The following is a 19,098-nucleotide window of genomic DNA, read 5'->3' as shown; positions in this document are numbered from 1 at the left end:
CTGAATCTGTTCTTAAGTCGGAACATTGTGCCATCTCTGTCCCCTGTACCTCTTCTGCCTCCAGTGTCCCCCTCTGTGTCACCTCTGCCCTCTGTACCTGCTTATACAAGTTTAAAAGCCATTTTTTCTTTCTATTTTTTAAAATCGTTTTTCTCAAAAACTACAAGTCCACTTTGTAAAAACTTTTTTGGGCTTGTGCCCATGGAAACACAGAACCCATGTCGGATCGGGTTGTTTGTAAGTCGGGCGTTCGTAAGTCGGGGACTGCCTGTACGAGGCTGTCATAAGAAGGGAGCACATGATCATGTTGTAGACTACACTAGGGAAGGGAGGACCCTGCCAGAGGCTTACAATCTAAACTTTAGATTGTAAGTCCTGTCACAATTTATGGTGATTATATTTGATCCTTTAGATTCTAAAGGATCAAATATAATCACCATAAATTGTGACAGGAACATAATTTATGTTTTGTGACCGATTGGAGAAATATGCAACTAATAATAATGTTTTGTTTTTTTTTAATCTACTGTGGCACTATTTATTTTAAAACAGTAAAAAAAAAAAAAAACTATTTAACCACCCTGGCGTTCTATTAACCACTTCAGCCTTCAGTCATTTTCACTTTATGCATCCGATGTAACGATCGGTGTCAGCACACAGAGAGAATCTGATTGTTGATGATCTGCAGAATCATCAACAATACAGATGTATACTCGATTATGGATGATCTGCAGAATCACCAATAATCCAAGTATGACTAACCTCTGGACACCTAATGAGTAATGTATTGGATGAACTGGAGGCTATCTCCCGAGGAGCAGGAGATATAAGAGACTCGGCCAAGAGCCACCTGAGGGGCAGGTGACCCAGGGTAGTGCAGAAACTATCTCTTGATAGTGAGGACCTGGTAACCAGGGATAGCAGTATTAGATGGTGAACTGTACTGCAGCCAGAGGGAGGGACCACTGGCTGCTAACAGGCCTGCCTCTCTGAGGAGCGAGAGTCCTGGTTGCAGCTGACACCTGATGGAATGGTGTCACTGCTAATACTGATAGACTGAGCACTCAGGGAGAGTGACAGCTAGGATAGTCGGGCAGGCCAGGTCGGCAACACACGAGCAGATGAGGTACAGAGACAGAAGACTGATTCGGTAACCGGGTACAGGCAGGGTCTGGCAACAGGTAGACAGATATGCAGAGGTACCGAATCAGAAAGCAAGAGAAAGGTCGACAGAGCAAATAGTCATAACATATAAATTATATGTTACATAGACATAGAGTCCTAGACTGGGGTGTGAGCTCCTTGATCTCAACACCCGGGAACTAGTCTAGAGTATAACACAGTAATGACACAGAGTCCCTAAGCTTGGGTGTGAGGTCCTTGGTCACAACACCCTGGAACTGGTCTAAAGTATAACACAGCAATGACACAGTATCCCTAGGCTTGGGTGTGAGGTCCGTGGTCTCAACACCCTGGAACTGGTCTAAAGTATAACATAGCAATGACACAGTATCCCTAGGCTTGGGTGTGAGGTCCGTGGTCTCAACACCCTGGAACTGGTCTAAAGTATAACTGTGAGGATCCGCGCGGCTGCCTGCGCAGGCAGGCAGCCTTTTGATCACTGTTCAGGTCTGCATTCTGCAGGTCTCTGGAAGAGAGACCTTTTGTCAGTTGTGCAGCTTGCTGCTGAGGAATTTGCATACGTTTGTCATGCAGATTGCCTAGCCACATCCTTTGTGGGCTTGCTCTATAAAGAGCTATGTTTCCCACAGTAAGTGGCTGGTCATAAGAGTTAGTTCCTGTGTAACACTCGCCTGGAGTGTCAGCCTTGCTCTTTGTTTGAAGATTAGCCTAGAGTAATTCCTGGGACTGCACTAGGCAGGTTTCCTTAGTGCAGTTAGGATTGCTTATCTGTTTTGTTTGTCTGTGGCGATTGTCCTGTCCCAGCGGTGGTCGACAGGAGATCGTTCTGTGTGTCTGGGTGCTAACCTGAACAGCGGTTGTTACTGGCAGCCCCTTCTGATCTGTCTTGCCTGGATCGCACTCGCCTAGCGCTAGTGCTGTGGATCCTTCTGTCCTGTTTTCCTGGATCGCACCAGCATCTTGCGCTAGTGCTGTGGATCCTTCTGGTCTGCTACTCTGTACTTGGATCGCACTAGCATCTTGCGCTAGCGCTGTGGATCCTTCTGTTCTGTCTTCCTGGATCGCACTAGCCACTTTCGCTAGTGCTGTGGATCCTATCTCTCGCTTGTTCATGTTTTCGTGTGTCTGTCTTGTCTGCTACGAACGCTTGCTGGAGGCTCGGTGAGGTAACCGTTAAGCAAGCGCTCGCGTCCTCTGTTTCATGTTTGTCTGTCGGTGGTTAGTTAGGCGTGCTTGTCTCTATTGTGCTTATCACGTGGAGACCGCGCATAAACGCGTGCACTGTTGCGAATGAGTGCGGTGTTCGCGTTTAGCTAGCGTTTGTTATTTTCCGTATCTCCTCATTGTATGATTTGCTGTGCCTTTGCTACTCTCGTGCTCTGCCTTGCTGTAGCCTTGTAGCCGATTGCGTTCCTACTTCATATCTGCTGTTGTGTGAGCACCTTCGCGGGTTGGCGACTAGTTTGGTGCACACACATACAATCTGTCCCTGTGCTCATTCTCTTCTGCAATCGCTTCTCTTGCGATTGCGTTCTCACTTGGTTTCTTCTGTTGTGTGTCCACCGTCGCAGGTGGCGGCTAGATTGGTGGACAAATATACATTCCTCATCTGTGCTTATTCGGTCTTGTGTCTCTGTTAGCAATCGCCATCTCTGGCGATTGCCTTCTCGCTTTGTCTTCCTGGTTGTGTGTTCATCGTCGCAGGGTGGCGACTAGTTTGGTGAACACACATACCCTCTGTCACTTTGATCTCTCCCTTTCAGGGCTATCTTGCCCTGCGTTTCTGCCCTTCGTACAATTCCTGTCTGGCGTGTGTGGCAGAGCAGAGGAGCCGTTCCTCTGCACTCCACAGCTCCCCCTGTCGACAGGAATTTCCCTCTACAGGTGCATCGCACCTTTTGCTGGGTTCCTGCAAATTACACGCTTGTGGAGGATTTCCGCAGTGTCAGTGCACGCCTTGTGCGCTGATCACGGAGAGAATCCCACAATCGTTACAATAACACAGTAATGACACAGTATCCCTAGGCTTGGGTGTGAGGTCCGTGGTCTCAACACCCTGGAACTGGTCTAAAGTATAACACAGCAATGACACAGTATCCCTAAGCTTGGGTGTGAGGTCCGTGGTCTCAACACCCTGGAACTGGTCTAAAGTATAACATAGCAATGACACAGTATCCCTAGGCTTGGGTGTGAGGTCCGTGGTCTCAACACCCTGGAACTGGTCTAAAGTATAACACAGTAATGACACAGTATCCCTAGGCTTGGGTGTGAGGTCCGTGGTCTCAACACCCTGGAACTGGTCTAAAGTATAACACAGCAATGACACAGTATCCCTAAGCTTGGGTGTGAGGTCCGTGGTCACAACACCCTGGAACTGGTCTAACATATAACACAAACGTACTCTGGCTAAGTGTGAATTCCCAGGTCCTCCTGGTTCTAACACACTGTGGGATCTGACTAGTCTGAGTGCTCACATGTAAGTATTCACAACGGCAGACAACCAGCAACTGACAGGCAAGGAGTATATATAGAGCAGCGCTCCTCAGCGCCGCCCAGCCCCGCTTAGCAAATCACCTACTACGCTGGGATCAGCTGATCGTCCTGTTCAGCTGATCCCTCTCCTATTGGCATAAAGTCCTGCCTCCTAGCGCGCGCGCGCTTAGCTCTCCATCTGTGTGCACTACTAGGCTCAGACACACCAGACGCACGCTGCTGTGCGGAAACCGCCGGCCTGAACGCGGAGACAGCCGCCCCGCTGCCAGACCGCGCGGCGGTGTCTCCGCAATCCATTACATCCGAGCAATGTTCACATCCCATTCATTAGCCTATAACTTTATCACTACTTATCACAATTAACTGATCTATATCTTGTATTTTTTCGCCACAAATTAGGATTTCTTTGGGTGGTACATTTTGCTAAGAGCCACTTTACTGTAAATGCATTTTAACAGGAAGAATAAGAAAAAAACGGAAAAAATTCATTATTTCTTAGTTTTCAGCCATTATAGTTTTAAAATAATACATGCCTCCATAATTAACCACTTGAGGACCCATGCTTTACCCCCCCTTAAGGACCAGCGCTGTATTCTGTGATCTGTGCTGGGTGGGCTCTGCAGCCCCCAGCACAGATCAGGTAGCAGGCAGAGCGACCAGATCGCCCCCCTTTTCCCCCCCCTATGGGGATGATGTGCAGGGGGGGTCTGATCGCTCCTGCCTGCCTGAGTTTTGGGGGGGGGGGGGCACCTCAAAGCCCCCCTCCGCGGCGACATTCCCCCCCTCCCTCTCCTACCTCCCTTCCCCCCGGAGATCAGAGGCTGCACAGGAACGGATCTGTCCTGTGCAGCCTCTAACAGGCTCTTGCCTGTCATGTGACAGCGATCCCCGGCCGCTGATTGGCCGGGGATCGCTAATCTGGTACAACGCTGCTACTGTTAGCAGCGTTGTACAAATGTAAACAAAGCGGATTGTTTCCGCTTGTGTTTACATTTAGCCTGCGAACCGCGATCGGCGGCCCGCAGGCTATTCACGGAGCCCCCCGCCGTGAATTGACAGGAAGCAGCCGCTCGCGCTAGCGGCTGCTTCCTGATTAATTAGCCTGCAGCCGGCGACACAGAGCTGCGTCGCTGGTCCGGCAGCTGCCACTTTGCCGATGCGCGTTATGAGTGCGCGGTCGGCAAGTGGTTAAAACTCACGTATTGTATTTGCCCATTTGTCCCGGTTATTACACCGTTTAAATTATGTCGCTATCACAATGTATGGTGACAATATTTTATTTGGAAATAAAGGTGCATTTTTTTCCATTTTGCATCCATCACTATTTACAAGTTTAAAATTAAAAAAAAATAGAAATATTTCATCTTTACATTGATATTTAAAAAGTTTAGACCCTTAGGTAAATATTTACATGTTTCTTTTTTTATTGTAATGGTTTTTTTTTGGTTTTTTTTATATTAAACATTTTATTTGGGTATTTTTGGGAGGGTGGGATGTAAACAGCATTTTTTTCGGTAAATATGTGGGTTTTTTTTTTTTTTTTGCATTTAGTTGTAGTTTTACTTTTTGGCCACGAGATGGCAGCCATGAGTTTGTTTATATGACGTCACTCTAAGCGTAACACATACCCTTAGAGGGACGCATGGGGACGCAAGAGCCAGACAAAGCGAAGCTTCCGAGAGAAGCTGTCGCTTTTTCTGCGGGGAGAGGAATCAGTGATCGGGCACCATAGCCCGATTCATTGATTCCTGGGCTAACGAACCGCGGGCGGGAGTGTGCATGCACGCGCGATCGCCCGTGGGAGCGTGTGGACGCGCACATGGCCTCCTGGACATAGCTACTACGTCCAGGAGACAAAAGTGGTTAAAATCAACAGGGTGGCTGCGCAGCACTATTTATTTATTTTTTTTAAATCATGTAGCTAGCCTAGCGCTAGCTGCATGATAGCCACTGTGCAGCGGCATCCCCCCACCCCTTCCGATCGCCTCCGGCCATCAGAGCAAACAGGAAATCCCGTTCACAACAGGATTTCCTGTTTGGCTTCCCCATCACCATGGCGACGATCGGGATGACGTCATCGACATCATGGCATCTGGGGGAGTCCCGATCCACCCCATAGCGCAGCCTGGCGGTGATTGGCCAGGCTGCGCAAGGGGTCTGCAGGGGGGGCCCTCTTTCGCGGCGGGTAGCGGCGGATTGGCGGCGACGATCGGGTAAGACACGCAGCTAGCAAAATGCTAGCTGCGTGGTGTTTTGAAAAAAAAAATTATGCAAATCGACCAACCATGGCCTGAGCAATCCACCGCGACGGTCATGGACGAGCTGAGCTCGTCCATACCGCTAAGGTGGTTAAAAAATAAAAAACTATTTTCAAAACTGAAAAAAAAAAAAAAAATATATATATATATATATATATATATATATATTTAATTTTCTTCTTTTTCTCTTTAAAATGCATAGAAAAACGATATTCTTGGGGAAAAAAATACTGCTCAATGAAAGTCTGTTTGGCCTTGGAAAAAAAAAAAAGCGTGTATATAACATTTTGGTGTCATACGTTGGAATAATGTTATTACTGATTAAATAGGGGCATAGCTAAAACGTCAAAACTGTACTGGTCCATAACGGGGGAAACAGATCTAAAGTGACACGATTAAGATAACAGTCGGACAGCATTAAAGGGGACCTGTAGTGAACATAAAATAATACATTAAATCTCTTTTTTTTTTTTTTTTTTTTATGTTATTCAGTGTTTGCCCATTGAAAAATTTCACCCTGATTTACATTCTCAAATTTATCCCAGGTGGTGACATCTTTAGTCCTGTCAGTTGTCGCTCTGCAGAATGTTTGTTTCTGAGAATTCCAAAGCCAGTGAAAATAATGGCTGGTCTCACAGAATGCTCTGGGAGGAGATTTCCACATAGCTAAACAGTCTAGGCCAGCACTGGGCAAACTATAGTTCGCGAGCCGTATCCGGTCCACGTGCGATGTTCCCTCCCTCCCTGCAGAGTTGCAAGCAGGTGGAAACAGGGGGACTTTAAACTCATTGCAGCGCCAAAGCCAGCGTCACATCTCCATGGCAACAGGGCGTCACATGACACGACTTTGGGACGTGCCAGCGTAATTTAGTGATGGGAATTCCGGCTCTTCTCGGAGAATCGGCTCTTCTGAATCGGCTCCCATTAAAGAGCCGGCTCTTACGACTCTGAATCGGCTCTTCATTAAATATCACTAGACACCGCTCAGAATCGGAGTAAAAGCCCCGCCCCCGTCTCCATGACAACTCCCGACTGCTTCTCTGACTGGGGCAATCCCTCCTGCTACTGCTCTGCTCCGGCCCATACACTCCTACAAGCTGCGAGAAGAGGACTACATCTCCCAGCATGCCTCAGCGCCCTTTATTACAGACCAAAGCAGAGCTGTGTGGGGCGGCTGAGGCATCGGCTCTTTCAAAACCGAGAACCGGCTCTTGTCGATCACAGCAAAGAGCCGGCTCTTAGAGCCGGCTCGTTTGTGAACGACCCATCACTACAGCGTAAAATTTGGTGATGCGGTTAGTTTTAAGTCTCCCTGTTTCCGCCTGCTCGTTACTCTGAGGGGATGGGGTAGGAATTTAAGGAAGGCAGCCCGCGGTCCACAGCATGCGGCCTGGGCTGCGCAAAGTTTACCCGGTATATAAAGTGTTTCTGATGCTAAAACCAGAACAATTACCATAAAAGTGGTTATCCTGGATAATTTACTGCATTCTATTATACTGTATGTTACTACAGGGCCTCTTTAAGAAAAACAAAACAAAAGACAAGAAAGGGAAAATAACAAAAAAACAACTGTAACCTTCAAATTCTGGCTATAGGGACCTGCTCCTATTTGCCCTCCCACTGCAGATTGCATTTCCAAGCTCACTCCCGTTTTCCTGCATTGGATGCTGATGGTGCACATTGCTATGCCGATCTTAGCTGGGAAGCATCGCTGGTAGTGCAGTTAGCGATGGTGCACATTTATTGCTATGCCGATCTTAGCTGGGAAGCATCGCTGGTAGTGCAGTTAGCGATGGTGCACATTGCTATGCCGATCTTAGCTGGGAAGCATCGCTGGTAGTGCAGTTAGCGATGGTGCACATTTATTGCTATGCCGATCTTAGCTGGGAAGCATCGCTGGTAGTGCAGTTAGCGATGGTGCACATTGCTATGCCGATCTTAGCTGGGAAGCATCGCTGGTAGTGCAGTTAGCGATGGTGCACATTGCTATGCCGATCTTAGCTGGGAAGCATCGCTGGTAGTGCAGTTAGCGATGGTGCACATTGCAATGCCGATCTTAGCTGGGAAGCATCACTGGTAGTGCAGTTGGTATCAGTTATCTCCGTGCAGCTCACGCCTGTCTACACTTCCCCTGACTGATAGGATATCTTACATTGCCTGAATAGATAAAAGCTTCAAATTTCAGAGACGGCTCAGATCATTCTATCAGGGATGCTGCAGGACAGAAGTGAAATATCTCCTGATTTATACACCATCAGGAGGTGAAAGTTAAGGTTTTCCTTCTGCTACTGGGTGGCCAAAATACAAAAATGTACCAAGCAAGCGCTCAATTTCCATTAATAGAGTGCACATTTTTCTGCAAATGCTCCACTAAATACAGACAGCCTCCTCCTTACAAACGACTCAAGTTACAATGTTTTACAGATACAAAGTTGTCTTCATGTACAAAATATACAATAATCTTTTTGTATTACATCTTTCTGTTGTTTGTATGTTAAGTGAAAAATGTTCCTCAGTTCAACTTACCTAGTCCTTTTTCTAGCCCCCTGTTGTCCTCCTGCTCTCTCATTCTGCCTCCTCAATTGAGCTTCCTAGCCAGAAGCATTCACCACATGCGCAGTTTCAATTTTTACGAACTGTGCAAGCACAGAATGCTTCCGGCCAAGGGAGCGCAATCAAGGAGGCCCATGGCCCAGGGCTGCGGAAAGCCTTCCCCCCTCCCCTTTACTGAGCACTCTTGACTAATTTTATGGACATGGACTCATCCCCACATCAAATAGGTTGACTATCCACACTTTGGGGGGAGACTTATGATGGAAATTGCAAGTCCCTTTTTGAGAGTAGATGTTAATAAGCTGTGTGAAGACGTCAGGGACGTTTCTTGGGCAGTGCGGGCGGGGCGACCGCCCTGGGCGCAGACCGGGAAGTAGAAGAATTGGGCGCAGGCAGAAGGACATAACCGCTAGGGAGCTGGTGACGCATGGTGCAGCCAAATGGAAGAAGAAAGAAGATTACTAGCACGATGACCTTCCTTGACTCCACCTGGGCTGCCTGCGTCAGACGTCAAGTCATCATAACGTCACCACCACGTGATGACACCTGATGTCCTATAGCGGTACTGCAGGCTGTCAGTGCAAGGTGCCCATGGAGGAGTCGGCTTTCCAGGCTCTCTTTGCTTGTGTGTTCTCCTGGTCCCTCCTGGATGACCGGCTGGTCACGACTCACTAGTAAGTAGGCAGATCTACTTGTGACCTGTGGCTGTGTGACTGTCCCTAAAGAGTAAGGGTTCGTGAGTCCACAAAGGTGGGGAGGAAGGGAAAGGGGCGCAATTTTTACACCCTCGTCCTGGGTGCAATTTAGCCTGGAAACTGCCCTGGAAGTCGTGGGAGTTCACACATAGATTTTTTTCAATTTTATTTTCTCTAAATCAATTATTTTCATAGATGCAACCCAAAGCCCACCATAGACATACACCACCTGCCAGCACTGTTATTTCAGTAATGGTCAGTCAGCTTGGTGGTGCAAGGGGTTTGATGCTAGGATCTAATAAATGCTTCCCAAACTGATTCACAAAGCGGTGCTAACAGTTAGCACGCTGGTGAAAAGCCCTTTATCATGCCTAAACTCAGTTTAGGCATGATAAGTTTAGGTATGATAAGTTTAGGTGTGATAAGTTTAGGCATGATAAGTTTAGGTGTGATAAGTTTAGGCATGATAAGTTTAAGCACCAACTGCGTTAGCACCATAGTGCACATCTGATCAAATGTTTTGCGCTAGCAAAGTCTGGTGCACTTCGCATAGAGTTTAATGGCGCTGGTTTGCGTGCGGGACTTTGCACGCTATCTACACTTATCTAAACTTAGCATGCCTTAACTTATCACACCTAAACTTATCACACCTAAACTTATCACGCCTAAACTGGCTTTTCACCAGCGTGGTGCAATGGTTATCTAACCTAAAGTCTCTAACTGGGTTAGCACCGCTTTGTGAATCGAGCCCTTAGTCTTCTACGATGTACAGCTTCATAACTGCGTAATCATTCTACCTTATTTATGACCCACCTAAAAACTGGTTCGGCACCAGCTGTAGTTAAAACAATGCTGCACTCGTGGCTGCCTAAGCCTGATGTGGTGCAGTTTTAACAATTCCCAATCCAATGCAAGGGAGGCAATAGCGTGTCCCCTCCAGGACATGTAACTGTCTAAAGACAGCTGAGTTCCGTAACTCAATCAGGATCTTTCATTGGTTCCAGGCCTCCTGATTACTGTGATTTAATAAGGAATTGTGAGTCCCATAAAGCAGAGTTCCCCAACCCTGTCCTCAAGGTCCAACAACAGTACACAATTTACAGGAAACCACAAACATGCACAGGTGAGGTAATTAGGGTCTCAGCAGAGCTGATTAACTACCTGTGTGGATTTCCACGAAACATGCACTGTTGGTGGACCTTGAGGACAGGGTTGGGGAACATTGACTTAAAGGACCAGAGCCTTTGGTCCATAATCAGTTAAAGGGAAGGTTCAGGGAAACCTGTAAAAAAATAAAAATCCCTATCCACTTACCTGGGGCTTCCTCCAGCCCGTGGCAGGCAGGAGGCGCCCTCGCCGCCGCTCCAGAGGCTTCCGGTCGTCTTCAGTGGCCGACCCGACCTGGCCAGGCCGGCTGCCAGGTCGGGCTCTTCTGCGCTCCAAGGACGGGCTCTTCTGCGTCCCACGCGGGCGCGCTGACGTCATCGGACGTCCTCCGGGCTGTACTGCGCATGCGCAGTAGTTCTGCGCATGCGCAGTACAGCCCGGAGGACGTCCGATGACGTCAGCGCGCCCGCATGGGACGCAGAAGAGCCCGTCCTTGGAGCGCAGAAGAGCCCGACCTGGCAGCCGGCCTGGCCAGGTCGGGTCGGCCACCGAAGACGACCGGAAGCCTCTGGAGCGGCGGCGAGGGCACCTCCTGCCTGCCACGGGCTGGAGGAAGCCCCAGGTAAGTGGATAGGGATTTTTATTTTTTTACAGGTTTCCCTGAACCTTCCCTTTAAAGCTAAACTGTGGTTAAAAAAATTGAGACTTTTCTTTACTTTTTTGTGATTTGTCCCACAGTGTATACACTGCACATACTCACATGCCCCCTTTTTTAGTGGGCATTAAACTCCATGACTGCAGGTCATTTTTGTAAAGGAAATGATGAGGGCTATCTGTCTGGGAGGCAGTGCGATGCTTAGCAATGAATAGGGAAACTGTCGTGAGTGTGCGTCATTCCCTAGTTATTTCAGTGACTCCAGAAGACCACGACTCCCTGCACATCATGCGCTGCAGAGGATGCCACTGCAGCTGAAATCTTGTGCTGCGCAAAAGTGTTTTGCTGCCTTCAACTCAGTTAATGCGCCAGTAAATGTTTCTCAGGAAGGGATCTGTAGCAAAAGAAACTAATAATCAACATTTATTGCCACCTATAATGGTCCCCAGCCAAATAGTATCTCACTCATCAGAGAATCCTCAGGAGCTTGCAAAACTACTTAACTATACTCTATATAGGATAAGTTCACACTATGGCCCGATTCAATTCCCTTTACCTCCTAGGGGATCATTTTCCATCTTCTATTAAAACAACTTTTCGGCATTCTGAAATTGAAAAACTACCAAAATGTATGTGAAAAAGTACTGTCAACATTATTCTGAGTATTTTCTTGCTCGCTGGTGACTTAACCCTTAGCCGACTGCTCTGTGCCAATTGGCATGAACGAGGTGGCAGCCCCAGGACTGCTCCAGGCCAATTGGTGTGAACGGCCTTCTACGGGGCTAGCAGGAGATCACATCCCTGCTTGGAAGGCGGAGCTCCGCTCTTCAGTCTCCCAGCGGTGATCGCCGATCGGAGACTGTTAGACGGCGAAACCGCTGTCTAATTACCTTGTACAGCGATGCGATCTACAGCAGCGCTGTACTGGGGACCAGAGGTGATCGGCTGTCATAGGCTGAAGCCTATGATAGCCGATCACAGTGATTGGCTGGTGGGGGAGGGAGGGAGGGAGGGCGGGCCTGGTAAAAAAAAATAAAATAAAAAAATAAGCAAAAATATTAAAAACTATTTACAAAAAGAACAAACACTGGAGAAACAATCAGACCCAACCAACAGAGAGCTCTGTTGGCGGGGAGAAAAGGGGCGGGAAACACTTGTGTGCTGAGTTGTGCAGCCCTGTAGCGAGGCCTTAAAGCTGCAGTGGCCCATTTCAAGAAAAATGGCCTGGTCTTTAGGGGGGGTTTAACATTGCGGCCCTCAAGTGGTTAAAGGCATATTATTGATAAGGTGTAAAAATATCACCTAGGAGAAAAATTATGAGAAAAGGTGAATTGAAAAAGAACCTCCGCGCTTGCGTAAAGCTCGCGCTACAACCTGTGCATAACGCAACACACCCTCTGCATGTTATAACATGCAGTTATTTCCATAGCAACTGCTATGTAACGTGCATAATCACATACGTTACCCAGAAACGCACTGTAGAAAGTGCATTTGGATATTTTGGTTCTTTACAACGCAGGGATGTGAATATGCTCATATAATTCTACGGGCAGTGTGTTCACATGCAGCAATGGGCGCAGAGCATAGAGTGAACTCAGCTATGAAGTTGAATTTAAAGGTCAACTGAAGTGAGAAGAATATGGAGGCTGCCATATTTATTTCCTTTTGGACAATGCCAGTTGCCTGGCAGCCCTACTGATCTTTGGCTGCAGTAATGTCTGCATAACACCAGAAACAAGCATGCAGCTAATTTTGTCAGATCTGGTAATGTTAGAAACACCTGCTCTGCTGCATGCTTGTTTAGGGTCTATGGCTAAAAGTATTAGAGGCAGATGGTCAGCAGCATAGCCAGGCAACTGGTGTTGCTTAAAGGGAATCTGAAGTGAAAACAAACTTATGATATAATGATTTGTAGGTGTAGTACAGCTTAGAAATAAAACAATTGAAGCAGAGACATACGTGTAATATTGTTTCCAGTACAGGAAGAGTTAAGAAACTCCAGTTATCTATGCAAAAGAGCCATTGAGCTCCACGACTTTCAAAGTCGCAGAGAGCTCTGTCTTCTGAAGCTTGTTATCTAAACTGTCAGTCATATTTTCTTTTTCTCTGCGGATCACGGTTCAAATGTTCTCTGGCCTGCTCTGTAAAATCATTTAGAATGCTGAGTAGTGTGTAAACTGGAAATATTAGAGAAGGATGCAATGTTATAAAAAAAAACACTATACAACTGAAAATAAAAATATGAAAATATTTTCTTTGCTACTAATGTTCTAGTCATTATCCGTACTACACAACCAATTCATTGTATAATTTTTTGTTTTCGTTTCAGTGTCTCTTTAAAATGAAATAAATATATTAGCCTCCATGTCCCTCTCACTCCAGTTGTTTTTTAACTGAAAATGTAGTTTGAGAATTAAATAGAGCAAGGGTGTATTAAAAACTCAGTCTGGACTTTCCTTTCTGTTTTTATATTTGAAATTTTGAAATTTTTTATATATATATATATTTTTTTTATTTAATAATGTCATTGTTTCTGCTCAAACAGATTCTTAAAGCCACAAATAAATAGATAAATAACCTCACACAAAGTCAACACACTGTACAAATTATCTTGCATCTGCAGTTTCTGAATTAAAAGAAATCATACAAACAGTTGCTATAGTTTGAATAGAAAGGATGAGAATTTAACACATAAGGTAATATACTCTGTACAGTGCTGTGGCGCTATATAAATACTACAATTATAATAATACTAACAAAAGGGTAATGAACAGATTTTTTAAAAATCCTTAAACAAGAAATCTTATGACCTGATTGCATGTTTTGAACAATTCTTCCGTCTCTTCATCATCAGAATCAGAATCTTGGTACAAAAAATACAGCTGCTAATCTTAAGATTTATCAGATGGGCAGTGAGCCCGTAATAGTACACATCGTCCAGCAATTGTGCATGTATAAATGTTTAAGGCCCAGTGCACACCAAAAACCTCGAGCAGATCTGCTAACGCTAGAGGTTTTTGGAGAAGATTTCAGAGCGATTCTAGGCAGGTTTAGAGAATTTATCTAAACATGCCTAGTGTTTTTTGGAGCGTTTTTGTGTAGCAGATTTCATATTTTGTTACAGAAGCTGTAACTGAACAGCTACTATAACAAAAACGCCTGGAAAACCGCTCTGATCTAGAGTTTTTCAGCGCAGTTTTCCACTTTCCTATACTTTACATTGAGGCAGAAACGCTTCTGCAAACCGCAAAAATGCTGCAGGAGCCACGGTTGCGGTTTGCTAAACACCTCAAACCGCCGGTGTGCACCATCCCATTGAGATACATTAGCCAAGCGTTTTCACAGGCCGATGCGGTTTGGAAAACGCTACCAAAAACTCTTGGTTTGCACCAGCCTTAATTGTCAACTCAATTGTTTTTATTTAAAAAGAACAACATTTTGTTAGCTAGAAAATTTCATGAATCTCATTCAACATGAATGCGGTGCGTTTCATTGAACAGTAAGTCTGCAAACTCTATAGCTATTTTATTGCATAGCTTTTTTGTTTTGTTTTAAAGCGCACCAATAAAGGGAATTGAGGAAAGAAAAATTAGCCAGAAAGTAAAAGCTACTCTTCCAGTCTAGAAGGTAACAATAATTAAATAAATGACAACTGGTATGTTGTTGTTTTTTTTAACATGAAAATATATTAAAATAATTTAACAAAATGAGCAAGAAAGAAAGAAAAAAAATAATTAAAAGTAATTCCAAAATTCAAAATCAATACTGAAACTTAAATAATAAAAATAATAATAATAAAATCAAACCGAGTAAATTTACCTGAAAGTTTGAAGGACAAAACTTTACAATTTTTACATTAACTAAATATTAATTTTGCACTACGTTCCAAGATAAAAAAAAAATATAAAAAAAATACTTTTAGGAAATGTATATATATATATATATATATATATATATATATATATATATATATATATATATATATATATATATATATATATATATATATGTTATACTCACTGTATATACACAATTCTACTTTTCTACACAGCGTAAATAATCTTTCAATGATGGTAAGGGCATTCCATCTGGCGATAAGTATATAGTTTTGGAGATTGAGTTTCATTTTCCATTGAAGTCTAATCTTACAAAAACAGTGTAGATTTCAGAGATAGAGAAGTGTAAATTTGTCATCATCAATTTTATAAAAGAATTGTTTGTATTTTTACATTTTCTTACCTTTCACAACTATATGAGGTTATATTTCAAGTAATGAAGTTACCGGTAATATTGTTGGCCAGATGGAAATGCGACCCTTTTTAAAGCAGTGTATTATTGGATGAAAAACAATAACAGCAGTACCACTTTTGTGGCCTGTATTTGCGCAACTGACCATAAGTAAGAAGCAGTATCTTGAGGCTTAATTTAAATAAAACTTTTGGGTTAATGGACAGTGATTCATTCAGTTTATCCACAGCCAACCAGCTTTCAAGTGGCTGTTGGACTATAAATCCCAGCAGGTAGGTTATAATAAGAATAATATAATATGCCAAAATTTCTAAGATAAGAAATTATGTTTATATATCTGCACTACGTTAACAAAATTATTTTCTTTCTTTTTTTGTTTATAGGTACACTTAGATCTAAGATACATTTCCTAAATACTGAGTAATTTATACTTTATATAAACTCACCTTTAGCTAGAGAATCGTGATCTTGGCAGTCTACGCTTTAAATATCTTGTATGGAACTTTAGATAATAGAAATTTAATGCAGTCTCAATAACTTTAACCAATTGTAGTTTTTTTTCTTAGCATTAAATTCTCGCTTATAAGACCTCTTGAAGCTCCTCTCCTGTGTCTTGTATAGTCAGCCCTGAATGTCACTTGTTTCTTCTCAATGTTAGTGTCCCTCCTATTGCCCCGCCTTAGGAAGTTTGGAGGTGGGGCAGTGTGGTCATTAATTCATAACCCCCTTATCATCTCAGAAGCCAGACTTCATCATTATCACCAACGACAAGAGTATAGTAATGGTCTCTGAATATGTTGAAACCCCAAAACTATTTTTAAAACTACGATAAACAGATGTATAGTGAGAGATTCAAATAGTGTTCTTGCGAAAAGGCCCAGCTGACCGAATTACCACTCATCAAAATGTTTTTACGTATACAGTGAAGCTGATTTTATTATAGTTCAAGAGACTCCAGCCACAGCTTAAATATGCATATGAAATAATCTCTGTTTCCAAGCAGACCTAATAAGAGAGTTTTACAAGCTTTTTGCCCTATTACTTAAAGACTATAGACAGTTACCCAGCTGGCTTTAACCCTGCTTGCCTCCAAACTGCACATAGAGAGGGAGTGTGCTCTGTCTACCCCCCTCCCAACTGACTGCTGTGCTTTTCTGCTTTTTGTAAGCTGAACTGAACTATCACTGGAACGGCAGATAAAGGACATACAGTTTTATAGGCAAGAGATAATGCTCAGATGTAAATCTAGCAGTGCGTTCCTCTGACCCTGAATTTTTCAAAAGTTGCAAAGGCAGAAACTGATCTCAGGTAAGAGTAGTGAGGATACGTCAAACCAAAGATCTACTTTTCAGGATATAATAAATATAAATTTCCAGTAATAATTGGCTTTTGGATTTCACCTGGGCACATGGTAAATCACACTCTCCTATTTCTGTACCAAACACTTCAATTGTATGGTTGTTTTTAGCTTTCAACTCCTGGCTGGCTGGGCTTGAGGGCTAGTTCACAGTGCTCAGTTGGGTTGCAAAATAATTCAACTCACGACCCGCACAATTCTATGGGCCTGTTCACAGTACAGCATTGTTACTGATCACGTTATTCTAACTCGCTACATGCAGGTTTTGTATTAAAGTCTGTGTTCAGTTTCCATTGCAGTTGACACTGACCATTGACTGCAACTGACCATTGTGAATCCAGCCTTAAAGATCCCAGTAGAGCTGCCTATCTTGCTGCCATGTAAATAAATTCCACTTCCCCACTGGTAAAATAGACCCAAACTCTTTCTATATATTTTCCATTTTCTAGACCAGTGTTTCTTAACATTTTATTGGTATATACCCCTTTTTAAACCCTGCACTCACCAAGTACCCCCAGCATAGTAAACATTTTCACAAGTACCCCTTGACAAATATATATTTAAACATAGTTAGTACAGGATAATTGGTTCTAAACAATTTCCAAGCATTTACTATTGCTTTTAATTAGCGCAAACACTAAGTTGGGGTTGTTTAAATAAGATTTATCATTTTCTAAAACTCTACGGACTTGTTTAACTAATACACATAGCATGCCTTATCAGAGTTAATACACCTTATCAGAGTAGCATAGCGAGCACTACGAATTTATGCCTGCTAATTGGCAATAACAAGAGCTCCACTCGTCCTGCCCTGCCCTAGGCTGCCTGTCAAGTGACAGGCAGCCTATTGGGCCAATCAAAATGCGGGGATAATGCCCTTTAAAGTGATTGGACCCGCAATGGCTCAGGGCAGGACGAGTGGAGTTCTCGTCATTGCCAATTACCAGGCATAAGTTGGTAGCGCTCGCTATGCTACTCTGATAAGGTGTGTTAACTCTGATAGGGCATGTTAACTCTGATAAGGCATGTCAACTCTGTTAAGGTATGCTATTTGTCTTAGTGAATCAAGTCCTACATTTGTTATTCTTAGTTAAGTATATCAAGCCCGAGTACCCCCTGGAACCATCAGAAGTACCCCCTGGGGTACGCGTACCATACGTTGAGAACCTAGGTTCTACAGAACATCTTGCGATATCTCCCTCTTTAGCCAGAAAGTATATTTTCCCCCATCTTTTATGCATATGAAGGCAGCCTTGCAAACATTCCCTAAATAGCTGAATATCTGCTTGCTTGCCAATGGCTTATAAAATGAGGCGCTTGAGTCTTGCAGACACTAGTCGTTTGGCACATACCTTTATTCACCTAAAGAAGCCAGAAGGACCCATGAAACGTGTTGTCCTTGACTGGTGTGCATCTCCGAGAGAGGTAGGCCAACAAACCTCTCCTTTTAAACTGTTTTTAGTTATTTTTATATTTTATATATTTTTGGGGGAGCTTCGCACCAATAGTCACTTTTTAAAAAACACGAAAATCACAGATTCCCTCAGCCTTTGCTTGTTCTCTATGTATAAAGCCACATACACACACTGGTTAAAGCTGGCCAGGGTGGTTGATAATGATAAAGACCACTTTAAGCAAGAGGGAGCGCCATGACATTAAAGCGGAATATAACCCTGCATTTCAACTTTGCTCTAAAACATTATTTACAGCATATTATATGCAAAAAGCATTTTTTTTTTACTAGACCAGCATTGGAAGGGTTAAACACAGAGGTTTTAAGTTCCGTGCAGACTTTCAGATAGTTACATTCTATTTAGTTATATGTATATATTTAGAAATGTTACACACTCTTTGGCTGTCCTCCAACTCCTTCTCAGTGAGAGAGATGAGTCACAATAAACACTTAGATACATTTATGTAAACAAAAAGTATCTAACTCAAGTTCGGATGCGTCTGCAGAAATCTCTAGGGACTTTAAAGCCCTGTGTAACCCTTCCAATGCTGGTCTAGCAAAAAAAAAAAATGCTGGTTGCATATAATATACTGTAAATAATGTTTTAGAGCAAAGTTGAAATGCAGGGTTATATTCCGCTTTAACTAAAGGTGCCAATTAACCACTTGTGCCCCAGAGGTTTATACCCCACTAGTGACCAGGTCATTTTTTACAATTCGGCACTGCACAAATTTAACGGTTTATTGCTCCGTCATACAGCTTAGCACCCAAATTAATTTTACCTACTTTTCTTCTCACAAATACAGCTTTCTTTAGGTGCTATTTGATTGCTGCTGCTATTTTTCGTTTTTATTATTTCAGACAAAATTTAAAAAAAACCAAAAAAAAAAACCATACAGATAAGTTAATTGGCTTCCCCCTAAATTGGCCCTAGACTATGATACATACACTACATGACACATACATAGACATATGGCTATGGCAGGGATAAGATTGTGAGCCCCTCCGAGGGACAGTTAAGTGACAAGGCAATATACTCTGTACAGTGCTGTGGAAGCGCTAAACAAATAAATAATTACTAAAAAAAAACAGCCTGCCAGCGCCGATCATTGGCTGGTTGGCTGATAGCTGGGGCC

General features: G+C 43.7%; 1 protein-coding gene across 3 annotated transcripts in view; it reads right to left on the bottom strand.

Moving 5' to 3' along the window:
• Positions 1-19,098, bottom strand: part of GATA1 (GATA binding protein 1) — a 73,210-nt gene that overhangs the window by 35,487 nt on the left and 18,625 nt on the right. The window contains exon 1 of one of the 3 annotated variants that reach the window (XM_068249823.1): positions 15,599-15,766. The exons of 1 other annotated variant lie outside the window; for it this stretch is intronic. The gene's annotated coding sequence lies outside the window, so the exon portion shown is untranslated. Of the gene's footprint in view, positions 1-7,470; positions 7,578-15,598; positions 15,767-19,098 lie in introns of those variants that run through there. One more of the 3 variants, XM_068249824.1, reaches the window with a different exon arrangement.

This window comes from Hyperolius riggenbachi, chromosome 8 (genome assembly GCF_040937935.1).
Source record: "Hyperolius riggenbachi isolate aHypRig1 chromosome 8, aHypRig1.pri, whole genome shotgun sequence".
NCBI classification, from domain to species: Eukaryota; Metazoa; Chordata; class Amphibia; order Anura; family Hyperoliidae; genus Hyperolius; species Hyperolius riggenbachi.
Note: the sequence above shows the minus strand (reverse complement) of the source record. Positions and strands in the feature narration are given on the sequence as shown.